Below are 19,513 nucleotides of genomic sequence, written 5' to 3' on the forward strand. Positions count from 1 at the left end.
TATACACCAAGATGAGTGTAGGTTCAAAATACTGTTACAAGGACAGATCAAGACAAAATCATGGTTCATGGAGTTTAATTCTTTTAACTCAGTGTAACACCGGTATGTGGTATATTTAGACCATATTGTCTTGTTATATTAGGAATAGGCAACTGTATTGAATGTTTTACCGTTATCATCATTATAGTACAGTACTATTTATCATAATTACATCATTATTATTACTATCATCATTATTATTATCATTATTATTATCATTATTGCTATTATCATTATAGTACAGTACTATTTATCATAATTACATCATTATTATTACTATTATCATTATTATTATCATTATTGTTATTATCATTATAGTACAGTACTATTTATCATAATTACATCATTATTATTACTATTATCATTATTATTATCATTATTATTATCATTATTGTTATTATCATTATAGTACAGTACTATTTATCATAATTACATCATTATTATTACTATTATCATTATTATTATCATTATTATTATCATTATTGTTATTATCATTATAGTACAGTACTATTTATCATAATTACATCATTATTATTACTATTATTATCATCAACAATTTTATAATCATTATCATCATTATAGTGCAGTATCATTTGATATAATCATATTATCATTATTACTATTATCATTATTATTATCATCATTATTATCATTATTGTTATTATCATTATTTTCATTATTATCATTATTACTATCATTATTGTCATTATTATCATTATTATGATTATCATAATTATCATTGTTATTATTATCATTATTATCATTATTATTATCATTATTGTTATTATTATTATTATTATTATTATTATTATTATTATAATTATTATTATTATCATTATTATTATTATTATTATTATTATCATTATTATTACTATTATTATTATTATTATTATTATTATTATTATTATTATTATTATTATTATTATTATTATTATCATCATCATCATTATTAGCATCATCATTACTATTATGTAACATTATCATTATCATCATCATTATCATTATTATTACCATTATCACTATCATTATCATTATCATTATCATTATCATTAATATCATTATTATGATCATTATGATTACTATAATCATTAAGTATAATATGATATCTGGTACTGAAGGATACGGTATGCTGGTTATCAAGTGGGAAGTTAGATATGGTATGGATTGTCATTTCACATGTAGGTTAGTAGGAAATATATTGTGTACCTAACTTGTGTTGCTGGGCATTATAATCGTCCGATAATGATAATGATTAAATCTTATTTCCTGCTCTTCTCAGTTTTAAAACCAGATATATGAAATATCTTCCGTTGACAATTTTTTATATCTAGAGTTCGGTATGTACATGTGTGGTCTTAAGATTTAGGTGACTAAGTATTGCAATTCACTGGCAGGTATGGTGTGCATTATCACCGAGCCTGAGTCTCAAAGATCAAGGTCATGGGTTCGAGTCTCCAACATTCAGTACGTTCATCCAACGTTATAGTGAAGATCTTGACGATAAATTAGGATTTTGACATTATCTGAAAGCGTTGGGTCAAAGATTAGTGATTTTAAGAGTTTAGTGAGATAGTATTGAAGTGGAGAGTGTAGTGGCTGAGGCCAAGAACCAGTGGTGTCCAGTGAGTACTGAAGATGATGACCCTTGTCCTGCCCCATTAGGTCAGGTCAAATGGCACTTAGCGAGGTAACGAGTTAGAGTCAAGAACAGAGGCAGGTATTTTGGGAACAAGTGAGTGAGTGTGTCAGCAGTTATGATGCAAGAGACCAGGTATTAGTGATGGTGATTTAAATGTGAAGGTAAGTAATGTGGCAGTGGAGGGTATAACTGAGACGCATGGAAATGGTGAACAACTTGTGTTGTGTGTGTGTAAAGGACTGGTGATTGGGAATACCTGGTTTGTAGAATGTGATATACATAAATATACGTATGTGAGTAGGAGAGATGGCCAGTGGGCATGACTGGATTACATGTTAATTGAAAGACGTGTAAAAGAAAGACTTTTGGATGTAAATGTGCTGAAAGGGGCTGCTGGAGGCGACAGTGGAGACAACAGTGAAGATCTGAAGAGGTTTTCGAAAAAGAAGAGAATGGCGAGAGGAAGTGAACTTGGAAAAGAGACTTGTGTGAAGAAATACCAAGAGAGATTGAGTGCCACATACACTCTTACTGTGTAGAGATGACGTAAAGATGTTGATGAACAGAGGAGTTGGGATATGACATGAAAAAGTTGGAGAATAAATGAAGGAAAGATTGAGATATACAGATGACTGGCGGACCGCCATGATGGTTGTCAATCTAGCCAGCTGGGTTATTATTTATAAGTTGTGTTTAGTTGTAGGTCCAAGTTTGTTGTCAGGATATAATGTTGACTGCCAGTGAGTACCTGGCTGGCGCGGGTGCCACAAGGCTGGGTCAAGTGTAGTGTAAGTGTGGTCTAGGGATGGTGTGTGTACCACTTGTAGATGATGGGCCGCATCATGACCTGCCCGTTATAACATCTTGACCAACACCTGCTGCTGCTACACTTGCAACTCTCCTTTTCTAAGGCCGTTTTATGTTTCATGTGACTTTCTTTTTTTTGAATCATTCCAATGCTATAGTTACAAAATTATTTCTACTATGGAGTTTCTGTGAAAATATATTCATAAAGCACATCGCTGTCGTCTTCCAGGCATTGCCCATCCGATACAATAATTGGTAGTAATTAGATTTCAGATGATGAGATATAGTTGTACTCCTCATGACTAACGGTGTTGTTCTTTGGCAATACACTGTACTGACCTAAGTTTATACGTATTACAGTAACGGTCTGAGAAGTTGATGATATTCCAGGTAAAGTTACAGATTACATCAGTAAACATACCTCTTACATAACTAACCCTGCCTGCCACCTGTGAGAGAAAGAAACTCTCATGATCTTAATGTGTTCATTTGGAAGGATTCTAATGCCTGGTATCAAGGAAATGATATGCATACTGTAATACAGTGATCAATATTGTAGGTCATAATGTAAGTGGTGTGTGACTAACTATAGCTGTAATATTACCTGTTCATTCTTGCTACTAACACATGACACCAAGTTGTCTGTTAGTCTTATTACGTACATTAATACACTGTTGTCTTGGCTTTACATCTCTACTAATGATGACACCTAAATCCTTGTCCTGCCTTGATAGTTTTATTTCCACATCTTAAGATGATACTGTAGTTTGCCTGCTATGTGTACACAGTGTAAACATATGTCTACGGTGAATATCACTGGCCATTGTACACTGACGTTGTTCAGCAATGTAAACCCAAGAGTGAACCTTAGACAGCATTACGATAACATTACGGTAACAAGAATTACACCTTTAATGAGTCTGAGAACCTATTATTCATTGCCATAGAATCCAGATGCAAAAAATATATTGCTACCGGATTTCTATAGAAAGTACGTGGGACATTGATGTTAAGCAAATTATTTTATACGATAATGAATTAAATCCCATAACTTTTCTGGAGCACAAGGTACAGAAATGTATGTAACATAAAACCGGTAAAATAAACATATCTAACATAAAGATTTCTATTTTGCAGATAACATAAATGTTTTACATGTAGAAATCGGTAATATCTTCAACAACCTAAACATAATACCATCAAATCTTATATTACAAGCTTTTTATCCGGGTTTTACGCATTAGAACGATATTGCTTACAGAAAAGTAATGTAGTTATTATCAGCACAAGGTTTAGAAGGTCTTAAACAAGTTATGAGTTTATATTCTTCAACACTCTAGAAAGATCCATTAAGTATACTGTGAAAAATAGACTTGCTTTTTTGAGGCGATGAATGCTTATGAAAAATCATCGACGTTTTCCTTAAAAATATTCTTTATGAATTGAAATCAAGTATTTTTTTTGAGAACATGTTTCTGAATAGCAACAAGACACAGTCAAATCTAACAAGCTAAAGTTCATCAAATGACAAAGAATATATGCGAATCTAACAATCTTATTAATATCATAAAACCAAATATGTTGCACAAATTCTTCAAATCATCAAAAGTAGTAAAAGAGAAGCCATCCGTAGGTAACTTGTTACTCCCGGCATAAACACTTATAGGCGGAATCCGGTAACACCTCTTGAATAGCATGTGGAAGACAGAGTAGAGTGGCTAGGCTCAGAAGCATGTTCTCCACTTCAACTGACTAATGATATGTTAAGACAACACAAACCACATACATCCATTGTGAGGATGGAATCAGGGATGAAACATCTATAACTAGAAAGGTTAAAGATACAAAGATGGTGAAATACCTTTACCCGGGATCAGTAGCACCTGTGGTAATGGACACACCTTTGTAATGCTTAATCACTTACAACTGATCAACTTTAATACGAAAGTCTTGGGTATTGTCCCTCAGGAAAACTTTATATAAATATCTATAAAAGAGATATATATGTTAGATATACACTATCTCTAGAATATATCTTTACCTGGGACGTGTAACACTTGTGTGGATAGACACAACTTTGTAATGCATGATCCATTACACGAAATGAACTTCACTAACGAAGAGTTATACAACGCGTCGTTGGAGAACATTAATCAAATACCTATACAGAATTTTTATGTTAGATAAAAGACATTCTTGATAGTAAACATAAGAAATGATGACGAAAGATAAGGGACGTAGATGTAAATGTTTTGTTCAACGATGAAATACTCCTGCCTTAAACTAGCTCCTTGTATTGCATTTTCTTTTAGATATCCCAAGGAAAATATATTCTGTGGTTTGTTTATATATATGTTTATGTTTTTCACAACTTTTTTATTCTTTAATCTTTTAGGATTCAGGTTTAAGGATCTTGGTTCTGAACAACCATTATAATGCAACACAATACATATGTATCATAAACAAATCATTTATCACAATAACCATTATTTTTGTACCAGATTCTTTAAGTCCTCAGTCACGTTTGTTAATAAATAAGAAATTTTTCCGCCACTGACAAGTGGCTCCGTGGTGTAGTGGTTAGCACATCTATCTAGTAAACAGCTAATCCGGGTTCGATTCCCGGCGGAGCCTTTGTTTTCAGTATTCAGGATCGGAACATATATGACTGTGGTAAACCGTCATCCGACACCACTGACCTTCATCATCCAGGCCAACAATCATCCAGCAGTGACACGTCCACTCCTGCTGGTGGTGACCTTCATCATCCAGGCCAACAATCATCCAGCAGTGACACATCCACTCCTGCTCGTGGCTGACCATCATCATCCAGGCCAACAATCATCCAGCAGTGACACATCCACTCCTGCTCGTGGCTGACCTTCATCATCCAGGCCAACAATCATCCAGCAGTGACACGTCCACTCCTGCTCGTGGCTGACCTTCATCATCCAGGCCAACAATCATCCAGCAGTGACACGTCCACTCCTGCTCGTGGCTGACCTTCATCATCCAGGCCAACAATCATCCAGCAGTGACACATCCACTCCTGCTTGTGGTGACCTTCATCATCCAGGCCAACAATCATCCAGCAGTGACACATCCACTCCTGCTCGTGGCTGACCACCACATGTTGTGCCTCGTGTGTGAAACATAAAGCCCATCATACAGTCGCCACACATCATTAACCCTTCTATAGTCGTGCTGCTGGACGAGTCTGAAGGTTTAATTATCGTGCCCTGGCAACCTGCCGGTGCGTCCGGTAGGTTGCCAGGGCACGATAATTAATCCTTCAGACTCGTCCACTGTGACGGTATAAGTGATAGTGAAGTGTGTATGTCAAACATACCACATCATGATGGAGGTTTTATTGATCATTAATGTTTGTGTAGGTGTTGCTGAATCATGTCAATATGTTAAACTAGTTACGACTGTGTGACATATATACAGTAGAAACCTAACAAGGCTGCAGGTAGTTACTATGTTGTGGGATAACAAGGCTGCAGATAGTTACTATGTTGTAGAATAACAAGGCTGCAGATAGTTACTATGTTGTAGGATAACAAGGCTGCAGATAGTTACTATGTTGTAGGATAACAAGGCTGCAGATAGTTACTATGTTGTGGGATAACAAGGCTGCAGGTAGTTACTATGTTGTGGGATAACAAGGCTGCAGGTAGTTACTATGTTGTGGGATAACAAGGCTGCAGGTAGTTACTATGTTGTGGGATAACAAGGCTGCAGGTAGTTACTATGTTGTGGGATAACAAGGCTGCAGATAGTTACTATGTTGTAGGATAACAAGGCTGCAGGTAGTTACTATGTTGTAGGATAACAAGGCTGCAGATAGTTACTATGTTGTAGGATAACAAGGCTGCAGATAGTTACTATGTTGTGGGATAACAAGGCTGCAGATAGTTACTATGTTGTAGGATAACAAGGCTGCAGATAGTTACTATGTTGTAGGATAACAAGGCTGCAGGTAGTTACTATGTTGTGGGATAACAAGGCTGCAGGTAGTTACTATGTTGTGGGATAACAAGGCTGCAGGTAGTTACTATGTTGTGGGATAACAAGGCTGCAGGTAGTTACTATGTTGTAGGATAACAAGGCTGCAGATAGTTACTATGTTGTAGGATAACAAGGCTGCAGATAGTTACTATGTTGTAGGATAACAAGGCTGCAGATAGTTACTATGTTGTAGGATAACAAGGCTGCAGGTAGTTACTATGTTGTAGGATAACAAGGCTGCAGATAGTTACTATGTTGTGGGATAACAAGGCTGCAGATAGTTACTATGTTGTAGGATAACAAGGCTGCAGATAGTTACTATGTTGTAGGATAACAAGGCTTCAGGTAGTTACTATGTTGTAGGATAACAAGGCTGCAGATAGTTACTATGTTGTGGGATAACAAGGCTGCAGATAGTTACTATGTTGTAGGATAACAAGGCTGCAGGTAGTTACTATGTTGTAGGATAACAAGGCTGCAGGTAGTTACTATGTTGTAGGATAACAAGGCTGCAGATAGTTACTATGTTGTGGGATAACAAGGCTGCAGGTAGTTACTATGTTGTGGGATAACAAGGCTGCAGGTAGTTACGTATTTCCTTCAATTTGTTTGACGTTCAGTTACGTTGCAGTAGTGAGGCATTCTCCAACCTACAGACAACACCAATCTATGGATATGGATGAAGCTGAGGCACATATTGTTAGGAATAGACAGCCACGAGAGAGAGAGAGAGAGAGAGAGAGAGAGAGAGAGAGAGAGAGAGAGAGAGAGAGAGAGAGAGAGAGAGAGAGAGAGAGAGAGTAGCCTGGTGTTAGGGCCAACATAATGTTATGTTTGTGGATGACCATCTGAGGTGAAGGTGTTTTCGTCACCATAGACGACACGTTGCCAGAACTCAGCATGTTTATCATCATAGTGGACCACCTCCTCCTCCATCCTCTCCTTCATATTACGTTAAGGTCCGGCTGGCTGCCCGTCTGGCCAACACACACACACACACACCACAACATGACCAGTTGTGTGTAGGCCAGCCTGGGACCCCCTGTGTACCGTGATCCATTGTACATATAACGAAGACATTTACACTTCCACTGACCACCATTAGGTCACCAAACCTTGAGAAATGGTTGTTGGTGGTTTGAACAATATCATCATAACTACACAACCCCAGGACAACATCCATGTGCCTCCTACACCTTCCTGGCTGCACTCCATGCAGGAGCAGGGTATGGTACACATCTCTGCACCAAGATTATTGACTGGACTGTACCATGTCTTTCCTTCCTTACGAAGGATACCGCCTCGCCGAAGATGACTTGTCATTCCCGGTGTAACCACTTACGGGTGGAGTCCGGTAACACATTTTGAATGGCATTATGTAAGACTTACGCACACTATCATTAATTTTTCATTAGGTATTTGTTATTATCATTTTACTGTGAGTTACATAGAGTTAGATGCATGTTGCCACGGACTCACTGTTCCCACGGGCTACTGTTAATCAGGATGTTTGAACACGTAAGAGCTGATCTGTTATTTGAACACGTTGTTGAATGGGTGTTGACGGACTCCCATATAACCCCTGTCATCGATCCTGCCAACACCAACGTGGAGGTCATCTTGTCAACCGCTCCAGAGACGCGTCATCATCAGCCGTGGCGACATCCCAGACGTCAGCATCGCGTGGTCCAGCCCTTGTCGCTCACTCAACTTTCCTGCTAGCGAGTCGCTACTCTGCACACATCTTCACCTCGCTACACCCAGCGAGCCGCTACTCTGCACACATCTTCACCTCGCTACACCCAGCGAGCCGCTACTCTACACACATCTTCACCTCGCTACACCCAGCGAGTCGCTACTCTACACACATCTTCACCTCGCTACACCCAGCGAGCCGCTACTCTGCACACATCACCTCGCTACACCCAGCGAGCCGCTACTCTGCACACATCACCTCGCTACACCCAGCGAGCCGCTACTCTGCACACATCTTCACCTCGCTACACCCAGCGAGCCGCTACTCTGCACACATCACCTCGCTACACCCAGCGAGCCGCTACTCTGCACACATCACTTCGCTACACCCAGCGAGCCGCTACTCTGCACACATCTTCACCTCGCTACACCCAGCGAGTCGCTACTCTGCACACATCTTCACCTCGCTACACTCAGCGAGCCGCTACTCTGCACACATCTTCACCTCGCTACACCCAGGCAACCGCTACACTGCACACACCACCTCGCTACACCCAGCGAGCCGCTACTCTGCACACATCTTCACCTCGCTACACCCAGCGAGCCGCTACTCTGCACACGTCTTCACCTCGCTACACCCAGCCAGCCGCTACTCTGCACACATCTTCACCTCGCTACACCCAGCGAGCCGCTACTCTGCACACGTCTTCACCTCGCTACACCCAGCGAGCCGCTACTCTGCACACATCTTCACCTCGCTATACCCAGCGAGCCGCTACTCTGCACACATCTTCACCTCGCTATACCCAGGCAACCGCTACTCTGCACACACCACCTCGCTACACCCAGCGAGCCGCTACTCTGCACACGTCTTCACCTCGCTACACCCAGCGAGTCGCTACTCTGCACACATCACCTCGCTACACCCAGCGAGCCGCTACTCTGCACACATCACCTCGCTACACCCAGCGAGCCGCTACTCTGCACACATCTTCACCTCGCTACACCCAGCGAGCCGCTACTCTGCACACATCACCTCGCTACACCCAGCGAGCCGCTACTCTGCACACATCACTTCGCTACACCCAGCGAGCCGCTACTCTGCACACATCTTCACCTCGCTACACCCAGCGAGTCGCTACTCTGCACACATCTTCACCTCGCTACACTCAGCGAGCCGCTACTCTGCACACATCTTCACCTCGCTACACCCAGGCAACCGCTACTCTGCACACACCACCTCGCTACACCCAGCGAGCCGCTACTCTGCACACATCTTCACCTCGCTACACCCAGCGAGCCGCTACTCTGCACACGTCTTCACCTCGCTACACCCAGCCAGCCGCTACTCTGCACACATCTTCACCTCGCTACACCCAGCGAGCCGCTACTCTGCACACGTCTTCACCTCGCTACACCCAGCGAGCCGCTACTCTGCACACATCTTCACCTCGCTATACCCAGCGAGCCGCTACTCTGCACACATCTTCACCTCGCTATACCCAGGCAACCGCTACTCTGCACACACCACCTCGCTACACCCAGCGAGCCGCTACTCTGCACACGTCTTCACCTCGCTACACCCAGCGAGTCGCTACTCTGCACACATCTTCACCTCGCTATACCCAGGCAACCGCTACTCTGCACACACCACCTCGCTACACCCAGCGAGCCGCTACTCTGCACACATCTTCACCTCGCTATACCCAGGCAACCGCTACTCTGCACACACCACCTCGCTACACCCAGCGAGCCGCTACTCTGCACACGTCTCCACCTCGCTACACCCAGCGAGCCGCTACTCTGCACACGTCTTCACCTCGCTACACTCAGCGAGTCGCTACTCTGCACACATCTTCACCTCGCTACACACAGCGAGTCGCTAATCTGCACACGTCTTCACCTCGCTACACCCAGCGAGCCGCTACTCTGCACACATCTTCACCTCGCTACACCCAGCGAGCCGCTACTCTGCACACATCTTCACCTCGCTACACCCAGCCAGCCGCTACTCTGCACACATCTTCACCTGGCTACACCCAGCGAGCCGCTACTCTGCACACGTCTTCACCTCGCTACACCCAGCGAACCGCTACTCTGCACACACCACCTCGCTACACCCAGCGAGCCGCTACTCTGCACACGGCTTCACCTCGCTACACTCAGCGAATCGCTACTCTGAACACATCTTCACCTCGCTACACACAGCGAGTCGCTACTCTGCACACGTCTGCACCTCGCTACACCCAGCCAGCCGCTACTCTGCACACATCTTTACCTCGCTACACCCAGCGAGCCGCTACTCTGCACATGTCTTCACCTCGCTACACCCAGCGAGTCGCTACTCTGTACACGTCTTCACCTCGCTACACCCAGCGAGCCGCTACTCTGCACACATCTTCACCTCGCTACACACAGCGAGTCGCTACTCTGCACACGTCTTCACCTCGCTACACCCAGCCAGCCGCTACTCTGCACACATCTTCACCTCGCTACACTCAGCGAGCCGCTACTCTGCACACGTCTTCACCTCGCTACACCCAGCGAGCCGCTACTCTGCACACATCTTCACCTCGCTACACCCAGCGAGCCGCTACTCTGCACACGTCTTCACCTCGCTACACCCAGCGAGTCGCTACTCTGCACACATCTTCACCTCGCTACACCCAGCGAGCCGCTACTCTGCACACATCTTCACCTCGCTACACCCAGCCAGCCGCTACTCTGCACACATTTTCACCTCGCTACACCCAGCAATCGCTACTCTGCACACGTCTCCACCTCGCTACACCCAGACAGCCGCTACTCTGCACACGTCTTCACCTCGCTACACCCAGCGAGTCGCTACTCTGCACACATCTTCACCTCGCTACACCCAGCCAGCCGCTACTCTGCACACATTTTCACCTCGCTACACCCAGCGAGTCGCTACTCTGCACACGTCTCCACCTCGCTACACCCAGACAGCCGCTACTCTGCACACGTCTTCACCTCGCTACACCCAGCGAGTCGCTACTCTGCACACATCTTCACCTCGCTACACCCAGCCAGCCGCTACTCTGCACACGTCTCCACCTCGCTACACCCAGCGAGCCTCTACTCTGCACACGTCTCCACCTCGCTACCACCAGCCAGCCGCTACTCTGCACACGTCTTCACCTCGCTACACCCAGCGAGTCGCTACTCCGCACACGTCTCCACCTCGCTACACCCAGCCAGCCGCTACTCTGCACACGTCTTCACCTCGCTACACCCAGCGAGTCGCTACTCTGCACACATCTTCACCTCGCTACACCCAGCCAGCCGCTACTCCGCACACGTCTCCACCTAGCTACACCCAGCCAGCCGCTACTCTGCACACTTCTCCTCCTCGCTACACCCAGCCAGCCGCTACTCTGCACACGTCTCCTCCTCGCTACACCCAGCCAGCCGCTACTCTGCACACATCTTCACCTCGCTACACTCAGCGAGCCGCTACTCTGCACACATCTTCACCTCGCTATACCCAAGACGTCTTCGTAAGCGAATCTTCCATTCAGATAAGAACTGTGTCAAAATGGTTCACTCTGTGAGATATGCTCCTTTTGTGTGTTACTAGTTCCTAGTCTATAAATATTGACATATATATACTTTTGGGTAATATGATTATTCATCTTTGTAGTTTAGCAAATTAATCTAAGTTTTCAGTTATTCTTGCATATATTCTTTCTTATGTTTTCATACATTGGTACTATTGTTTTTAGTGATGATTACTTTCACACACAGAATCTTGTATTGATATGTTATATTGTTATGCCAGACTTTTTAATGCCTTTATTTCATTACAATATTTTCAAATGATATTCACGTTATGTATTTTCGATTAGGACAATAGTGTTAATTGCATTTTGATTTTTTCGAGGGGATTGTTACTTAAACACTTTAATTAAGATTGTATTACATGTCCGAAGAAATTCCACGCGGTAATCGTGAAGGTTCATATGTACTCAGGAATTTACCTAGAATCTCTTATTATAAACGGAACCAGCCTTCTAAAATGGTGACGTCACACAAAGTTGTTTTGACAGATTCTGGTGACACAGATGACCCACAGAAACCTTCTCACACGTTACCACACCCACACCCACCTCCCCCTCCACATCACGGGAACTCAGGACAATCAAATCCTTCACAAAAAACTGTTTTCACACTAAAACAAGCTAGGGAACCACACGAGTAATTTGATGGTAAACTGTCAAATTTTGATCGGTGGATCAGGAACGTAGAGGACATTGTTGAAGATAATGGTGATTCAGGAGACAAAGCGCTTATATCGGCTGCTAAAAATCTCATTGATTTCCACCAGCCTAACAATTAAGCTAGGGTTGTTTATGACTCAGATGACATTGGAAACTGTACATCTTGGGAGGAATTTAAAACGTTGTTTACATTAGGTTGTGAGGAATCATTCTCAGATAGTTTACTACACGTCCTTTTACGTGCTCTTAACACAACATACTTGGATGATACGTCAGTCCCTGATCACTGGAGTACCTTACATGGAAGAATGAGATTAGTTAGGCAGGCTTATGAATCCTCACCCTGGATATCGGCCATGATGAATCCTGAAACTCATGTGCAAACATTCATGCGATTATTACACATAACCTTCATTCTCAAGGACCTGACCTCCAGACGTCAGACGACGGTTACTTAATGAGAACATCGACCCATCATTGTGGGTCAGTAACAACAGTGTTGAATTACACTCAAAAGAAAGGTGGTTATTCCAACACCAAGACACTGGGGAGAGTGTCGGCTTCCCAAAGTGTGAGGAAACATTCTAGTGGTCAACACACTAATTCATCTCAAGGTCAAATACAGCGATTCAGTGATGACAAACACTCACATAAAGTGACGTGCTTCCGGTGTGGCCAACCAGGACATAAAGCGAATGTGTGTCCTTACACATGGGACTCATTCTCACGTGAGCCTCGACCAGAACAACAAACGCAGTCAACAACCCATGTCATCACAACCTCGGTCGTCACAATTCTGCCGACCTAGTCATGATTTCCTCCAGTCACACATCAGGCTGACCTTCACCCGCTCGCGCCCAACACCACCAAGCAGGTGTTCATATCATAGCAACGCTAGACACACTTCAGCCGAGCCTCAGCTAGACACACTTCAGCCGAGCCTCAGCTAGACACACTTCAGCCGAGCCTCAGCTAGACACACTTCAGCCGAGCCTCAGCTAGACACACTTCAGCCCAGCCTCAGCTAGACACACTTCAGCCGAGCCTCAGCTAGACACACTTCAGCCCAGCCTCAGCTAGACACACTTCAGCCGAGCCTCAGCTAGACACACTTCAGCCCAGCCTCAGCTAGACACACTTCAGCCGAGCCTCAGCTAGACACACTTCAGCCGAGCCTCAGCTAGACACACTTCAGCCGAGCCTCAGCTAGACACACTTCAGCCCAGCCTCAGCTAGACACACTTCAGCCGAGCCTCAGCTAGACACACTTCAGCCGAGCCTCAGCTAGACACACTTCAGCCGAGCCTCAGCTAGACAGACGTCATCTAACACAGGTTCATCATGTCATTATCAACAATAACAATCTCTCGCTCATGACACGACTCCATCACATAAGGAACTCTTAAGACGTTTTCGTTCTTCGCCATTTTCTCACATTACAAGTTTCGATTTAGTGGGTTCTTTCCAGGATAAGCCAATCACAATCTTTCCAGGATAAGCCAATCACAATCTTTCCAGGATAAGCCAATCACAATCTTTCCAGGATAAGCCAATCACAATCTTTCTAGACAGCGGCGCGGAAGCAGATGTCATTCATTATGATTTTATTCAACCATTAATGGGGCGCACTCAACTTGTTCAATGCTCGGACTTTTACCCATCCCTTCAAAGTATCTCAAATGAAAATCTCGACGTAAGGGGCACTATTAAAATGAACATTCGCATGGGCGACTCGGTCATTACCGTAACCCCTTACATTGTTCGTCGTGTAACTTTTCCTGCTAACTTGTTACTAGGACGCCATTCTATGGCACAATATAAGATCTGTCCTATTTATCATGTGGTTTGTGTTGATAATACGTTCCTGCCATTGTCAGAGAAGAGTTCTCACTCAGTCAGAGTCATTAATACATCTGCTCCCACGTCCTGCTTCACGGTAGACAATACGCATCCTTTTTACTTTTCTACTCATCATTGTCCTGGTAAACTGAAAACCAACATGACTCTGCATAGTGACACATTAACGAAGGTTCCTCTCTCACTTTCTCGAACATGGATGAATGATCATGGACTGAGACATAGTCAGGGTGATCTCGCACTAAGAGTAGTTGCTGAACCTTCATCACTAACTGTCACACGACTATCGATGGATGCCTCTATTCATGAGACCGCAGATGGAGAGGTCACCATATACATTGCCAATACGGGACCCACTCCTGTCCGTCTCCGTAGAGGGGCCAAGCTTGTGGAATTCTCCGTTTTGAAGTCCGGAATTCAAGACGAGGAGTTACATGAGTTTAACATCCGTCTAGTCTCACATTCCATTAACCCACCACCACCTACTCCTCCTACCCCTGACTCAGCAGTGCACGGCTTGAGTCAGCTCCCCACCATCACCCCTGACATGATATCCAAGGTAGGATTAACCAAACATGTTGACCAGTTAACAGACTTACTTAACCAGTATAGGTCTACTATTGCCTTATCAGGAGAACCACTCGGTAGAACTCATTTGGATGTTCACATTATTAACTTAGAGAAAAACACACGTCCCATTGACGTCCCAGCCTACCGATTGCCACACGCACACAGAGACATAGCAAACAAACTTGTTCAGGACATGTTGAAAGATAATGTTATAGAGGAATCACGATCACCATGGAATTCACCACTTCTGATCGTTCCGAAAAAGGACGAAACTTTTAGACCAGTCATAGATTTTAGAAAACTCAACAAGGTCACTTTGAAAGATCGTTTCCCATTACCAGTGGTATCAGAGCTTCTTCATAGCCTCGGTAACAATAAGGTATTTTCAACTTTGGATTTATTGAGCGGATTTTGGCAGATTCCCTTGTCAGAGGAAAGCCGCCCCCTGACTGTGTTCAGTACGCCAGATGGTCATTGGCAGTTCATATGCATCATGGCCTTCGGTCTTCATTCCTCACCGGTGATCACCTTCTCAAGGTTAATGACTAACATTTGTCGTCACATGTTGGGCCAAGATGTATTGGTTTATCTTGATGATATAATTGTCATGTCTCCAGATATTGCTTCTCATTTCAAAAGTCTTGAGAGAGTATTTCTACGACTTAAGGATGCGAATCTAAAAGTCAAGTTATCCAAATGTTCCTTTCTACAAACAAGAATTGATTACTTAGGTCACACTGTTGATGAAAACGGTATTCAACCTAATGCACATAAAGTCAAAACAATTGTAGAATGGCCAGTCCCTTCCACAACAAACAAGGTCAAATCCTTCCTTAGTTCAGCAAGATATTATCGAAGATTTATCGGTATTTTCGCGAAGATCACAAACCCCATCACTTCATTTCTGAAACAGGAAGTTACATTCCAGTGGTCTACAGTGCATTTAACTTATTCAAACAATACTTGATCGAGGCGCCTATCCTTCGATTTCCCAACTTTGGGAAACTCTTCATTTTGCACACAACAGATGCTTGTAAACAGGGTCTTGGAGCTGTACTTATGCAGGAGTCAATTAAGGGTAGACTTATTCCCATAGCCTATGCGAGCCATTCATGTTGAAAGACGGAATCGAAGTACTCAATAACTGAGTTAGAAGGCATCGCAGTTGTTTGGGCACTCAAACATTTTAAGGAATACATATATGATTACCCTATTACAGTTTATACAGATCACTGGGCACTGTTAGGTATTTTTCAAAGACAAGAACCTACAGGAAAGTTTCAAAGATGATTTTTAACTACACAAACATTTGACCCAGATTTTCGTTTTGTTTCTGGCTCATCCAATGTAGTTGCAGACGCGCTTTCCCGCACAGTGGGTGCAGTCACTGTAGGTAATAGCCTCGTAGATTTTGATGTAGGAAGGTTGAGACAGCATCAACGAGATGACCCAGTCTGAGGTCCTGTCATAGAATTCCTAGAGGGTATAAGATCTTCCTTGGATGCTAAAACAGTTGTCCCAGTCAGAGAACTGTATTTAGCACAGTTGGGGAGTCTTGTGCAGGGACGCGAAGTTAGGAGTGCTCGCCCGTGTTGTTAAACAAACAATAATTCCAACAACATTAGTACAGCATTTCTTGAAGTTAGCACATTATTCACCCCAGGACGCACATCCAGGCGCAGATAATGCTATAAGCAAACTCGTTTGAGGCATTTTTGGCCAAGATACATAGAAATATTACAGATCATATTTTGAGGTGCCAAACCTGTAACACTCATAAGGGAAGTCCCACTACCCAGCAGACTGTGTTGGAATATCCTTTACCTGCATACCCATGGGAAAGGGTTCATATGGACATATTAGGAGGTTTTCCTAGGCCATGGCAGGCTACAGATACATCTTAGTAATCACTGATGCCTTCACGAAATACTGTGAATTAGTCCCAGTTCAAAATAAAGACGCAGCCACTGTCGCTATGGCGTTCAAAAAACATATCTTAGACAGACATAATGCGCTGAAGATTCTACTCACAGATAATGGTGGGGAATTTAATAACTCATTATTAGAAGAACTCTGTAAATTGTATAACATAAGTAAATGAGATATAATGGCACAACACCCAGACTCGAATGGCCTGGCAGAAAGGTTGAACCGTAAGATCCTCCAGTGTCTTCCCACCAACATTAATTTTGATCATGATGAATGGGATGAATACCTGTCTGATGTCCAATGTTCATCAAACTCAGTCAATTAGAGACATACCCTTCCACGCCTTACACGGTTTTGATAAAGTGTTGCCGTATGACATAATAGCGTCCCCTCCTTCATGTCCAGCGGTCCAGAGATCAGTTGTAGCGGAAAAATATCGCACGACTCAATTGATTCATCAAAGGATCAAGGAAAATCTAGGTGAAGCCACTACAACCTTCACGAACCAGGCTGATAAATCCACGAAACCATCAAAGGTGGCTCCCGGACTCTTGGTAATGGTGCAAGAATTTAACACTAGAAGTGATGTTCCTAAACTTGACCCAAAATTTTCTGGTCCCTATAGAGTCTTAGCTCATTAAAGGGATATAAGTTTAGGGTATGACATCTAAATACAGGTGACATTCGTGAAGAACATGAGGACCACTTGAAAAATTTACAGTATTCTGAACATGATCATCCCGGTACCATACCAGACAGTATTCCTCAAACCCCAAACAATGTCACTCAACCAACTTCTACCACTGTTCAGACTGTCCCCACACCACAACCGACCACCCTCACAACACCACCACACACACATCAGTATTCATTAAGACCTCGCCTTTATGAAGTTGCTAAGTTTATCATTTTCCAGGTTCTTCCTTCTCATGTCCTTATGGTGTCTTCCTATATATGACACCATGGCAGTACCAGGCGCCCTTCTCACGACTCCCCGCGGGGTCCGCCTCGTGAGGGACACAGTCTCAGTTAAGCTGGGCCTGGAGGGTCTACCCTACACTTACGATAATTTAGTAAAACTAATGGAGGCCGTACCTCGCTTACGGTCTACCCTACTCAAATTTTACACCAGTGCGTCCATCAGAAACTCTAGTGTTGCTCCTCCTCCAACTTTGTTAAACCAGTGGACCTAGAAACTGAATAGTACCTGTGTGATTCTGTATGGCATAATGCAAGACATTGAATCTCCAGTAAATACTAATGCCAAGATGAACACAAAAAAGCAAAGGAGAAGCAAGAGAGGTCTGCTTAATTTTGTAGGGTCCCTCCAATCATATTTGTTTGTTATTGCTACTCAGGAAGAACTTAATTCAGTTAGGAATCAGGTTAGATCCTTACAATTTCAACAACTTCTTAACAACAGGTATATTAAGGCTAAAGCTAAGATCTTAAAACAACATTCTAAATATTTGAATGACATAATGTTAACTGTTAATAACTTGACACAACATGTAGCACTACTGTCAAAGTCTCTTAATCCCATATATGCTATAGTGACTATTTCCACAAATGTTTATAGTTTATATGCCCAGATCACTTATCATGCTTATCATTTCACTGGCTTATTGGAAGATGTTAATAATCTGGTAAACCAAGTTGTCACACCATCATTTTTTCCCTTCTCGGAACTCACACGTATCATTAAACAAGCGATGACGAAATTCGGTTGCACCCCAGCTCTCCCTCTGCATCACGTGGCCAGTTATTACTCCTTACTAACGGTTGACGTGATCCTCGAAGCGGTCATTATCCACATACCATTCACTGACTCCAATACTTACAGCCTTGTGAACGTAATACCATTCTCTTTTAATTATACAAAAGGGTCGCAAAAAACTATCGTCCTTGCTGATAACATGAACTTTCTATTATGAAATATTTATTCTTCAGTGATTGCACATCTCTCCATGGATGATTTAGCATTGTGCCATAAACCATTGCTTGACAACTTGATCTGCACCTCCTCCCATCCCCCCCCCCCCCATACCTTGGTTTTCTATTATTTACAAACAAATTCATGTAAGTACCAGCTACTTTTTGGGCATCAACAAAATGTTCTTCGTTCTTGTTCCTTTAAGGAAATTGTTGTTAATGAACCTTGGATTGAAAGTATGGACCAGTATCACGTACTGTTTTTCCCAGACCCACAAAATGTTCTTCTTCATTGCCCACCTAATCATCCCAAATCTTATTTATTTCTGGGACACATTCAGTTAGGACAACAATGTACTCTTATCAGTTCCAGTTTCAAATTGTTCGGCACTCATGATTATTAGGACGAATCCCCCAAAACATCAACTTACCAATCATCAATGAAGTAAAGATCCAACATCTTCCATCTATGGTTCAGAACGATCTAGATTCTACAATAGATGTTCTGGCTTTTGTACCTTTTAAGTACGCTTCTCATATATCTGGAATTTCAATTGTTTCATTGTTTATTGCACTTATATTTGTGTTCGTAGTATTTATGTTATATTGTCGTCTACGACATAAGGTATCTAATGTAGAATTCAGAAGATAGTTGCAGCAGCACTTCCTTATTCAAGGAGAAATCTAACTCCATAATAATATGTATTCAATAAGTTGTTTTGATTTTTTGATTTTTTTTCATTTCATTTGCATACTGATTTTGTTTACACCATATATAATATCCATGTATATATCT

At 42.8% G+C, this 19,513-nt stretch overlaps 1 non-coding gene across 1 annotated transcript; it reads left to right on the forward strand.

Moving 5' to 3' along the window:
- The first annotated feature begins 5,047 nt into the window (after nucleotides 1-5,047).
- On the forward strand, nucleotides 5,048-5,119 carry TRNAT-AGU (transfer RNA threonine (anticodon AGU)). The gene has a single exon. It is a non-coding gene; the product is annotated as a tRNA-Thr (tRNA).
- The last annotated feature ends 14,394 nt before the right edge of the window (nucleotides 5,120-19,513 follow it).

The sequence above is a fragment of the Panulirus ornatus genome, chromosome 12, assembly GCF_036320965.1.
Source record: "Panulirus ornatus isolate Po-2019 chromosome 12, ASM3632096v1, whole genome shotgun sequence".
Taxonomy (NCBI): Eukaryota; Metazoa; Arthropoda; class Malacostraca; order Decapoda; family Palinuridae; genus Panulirus; species Panulirus ornatus.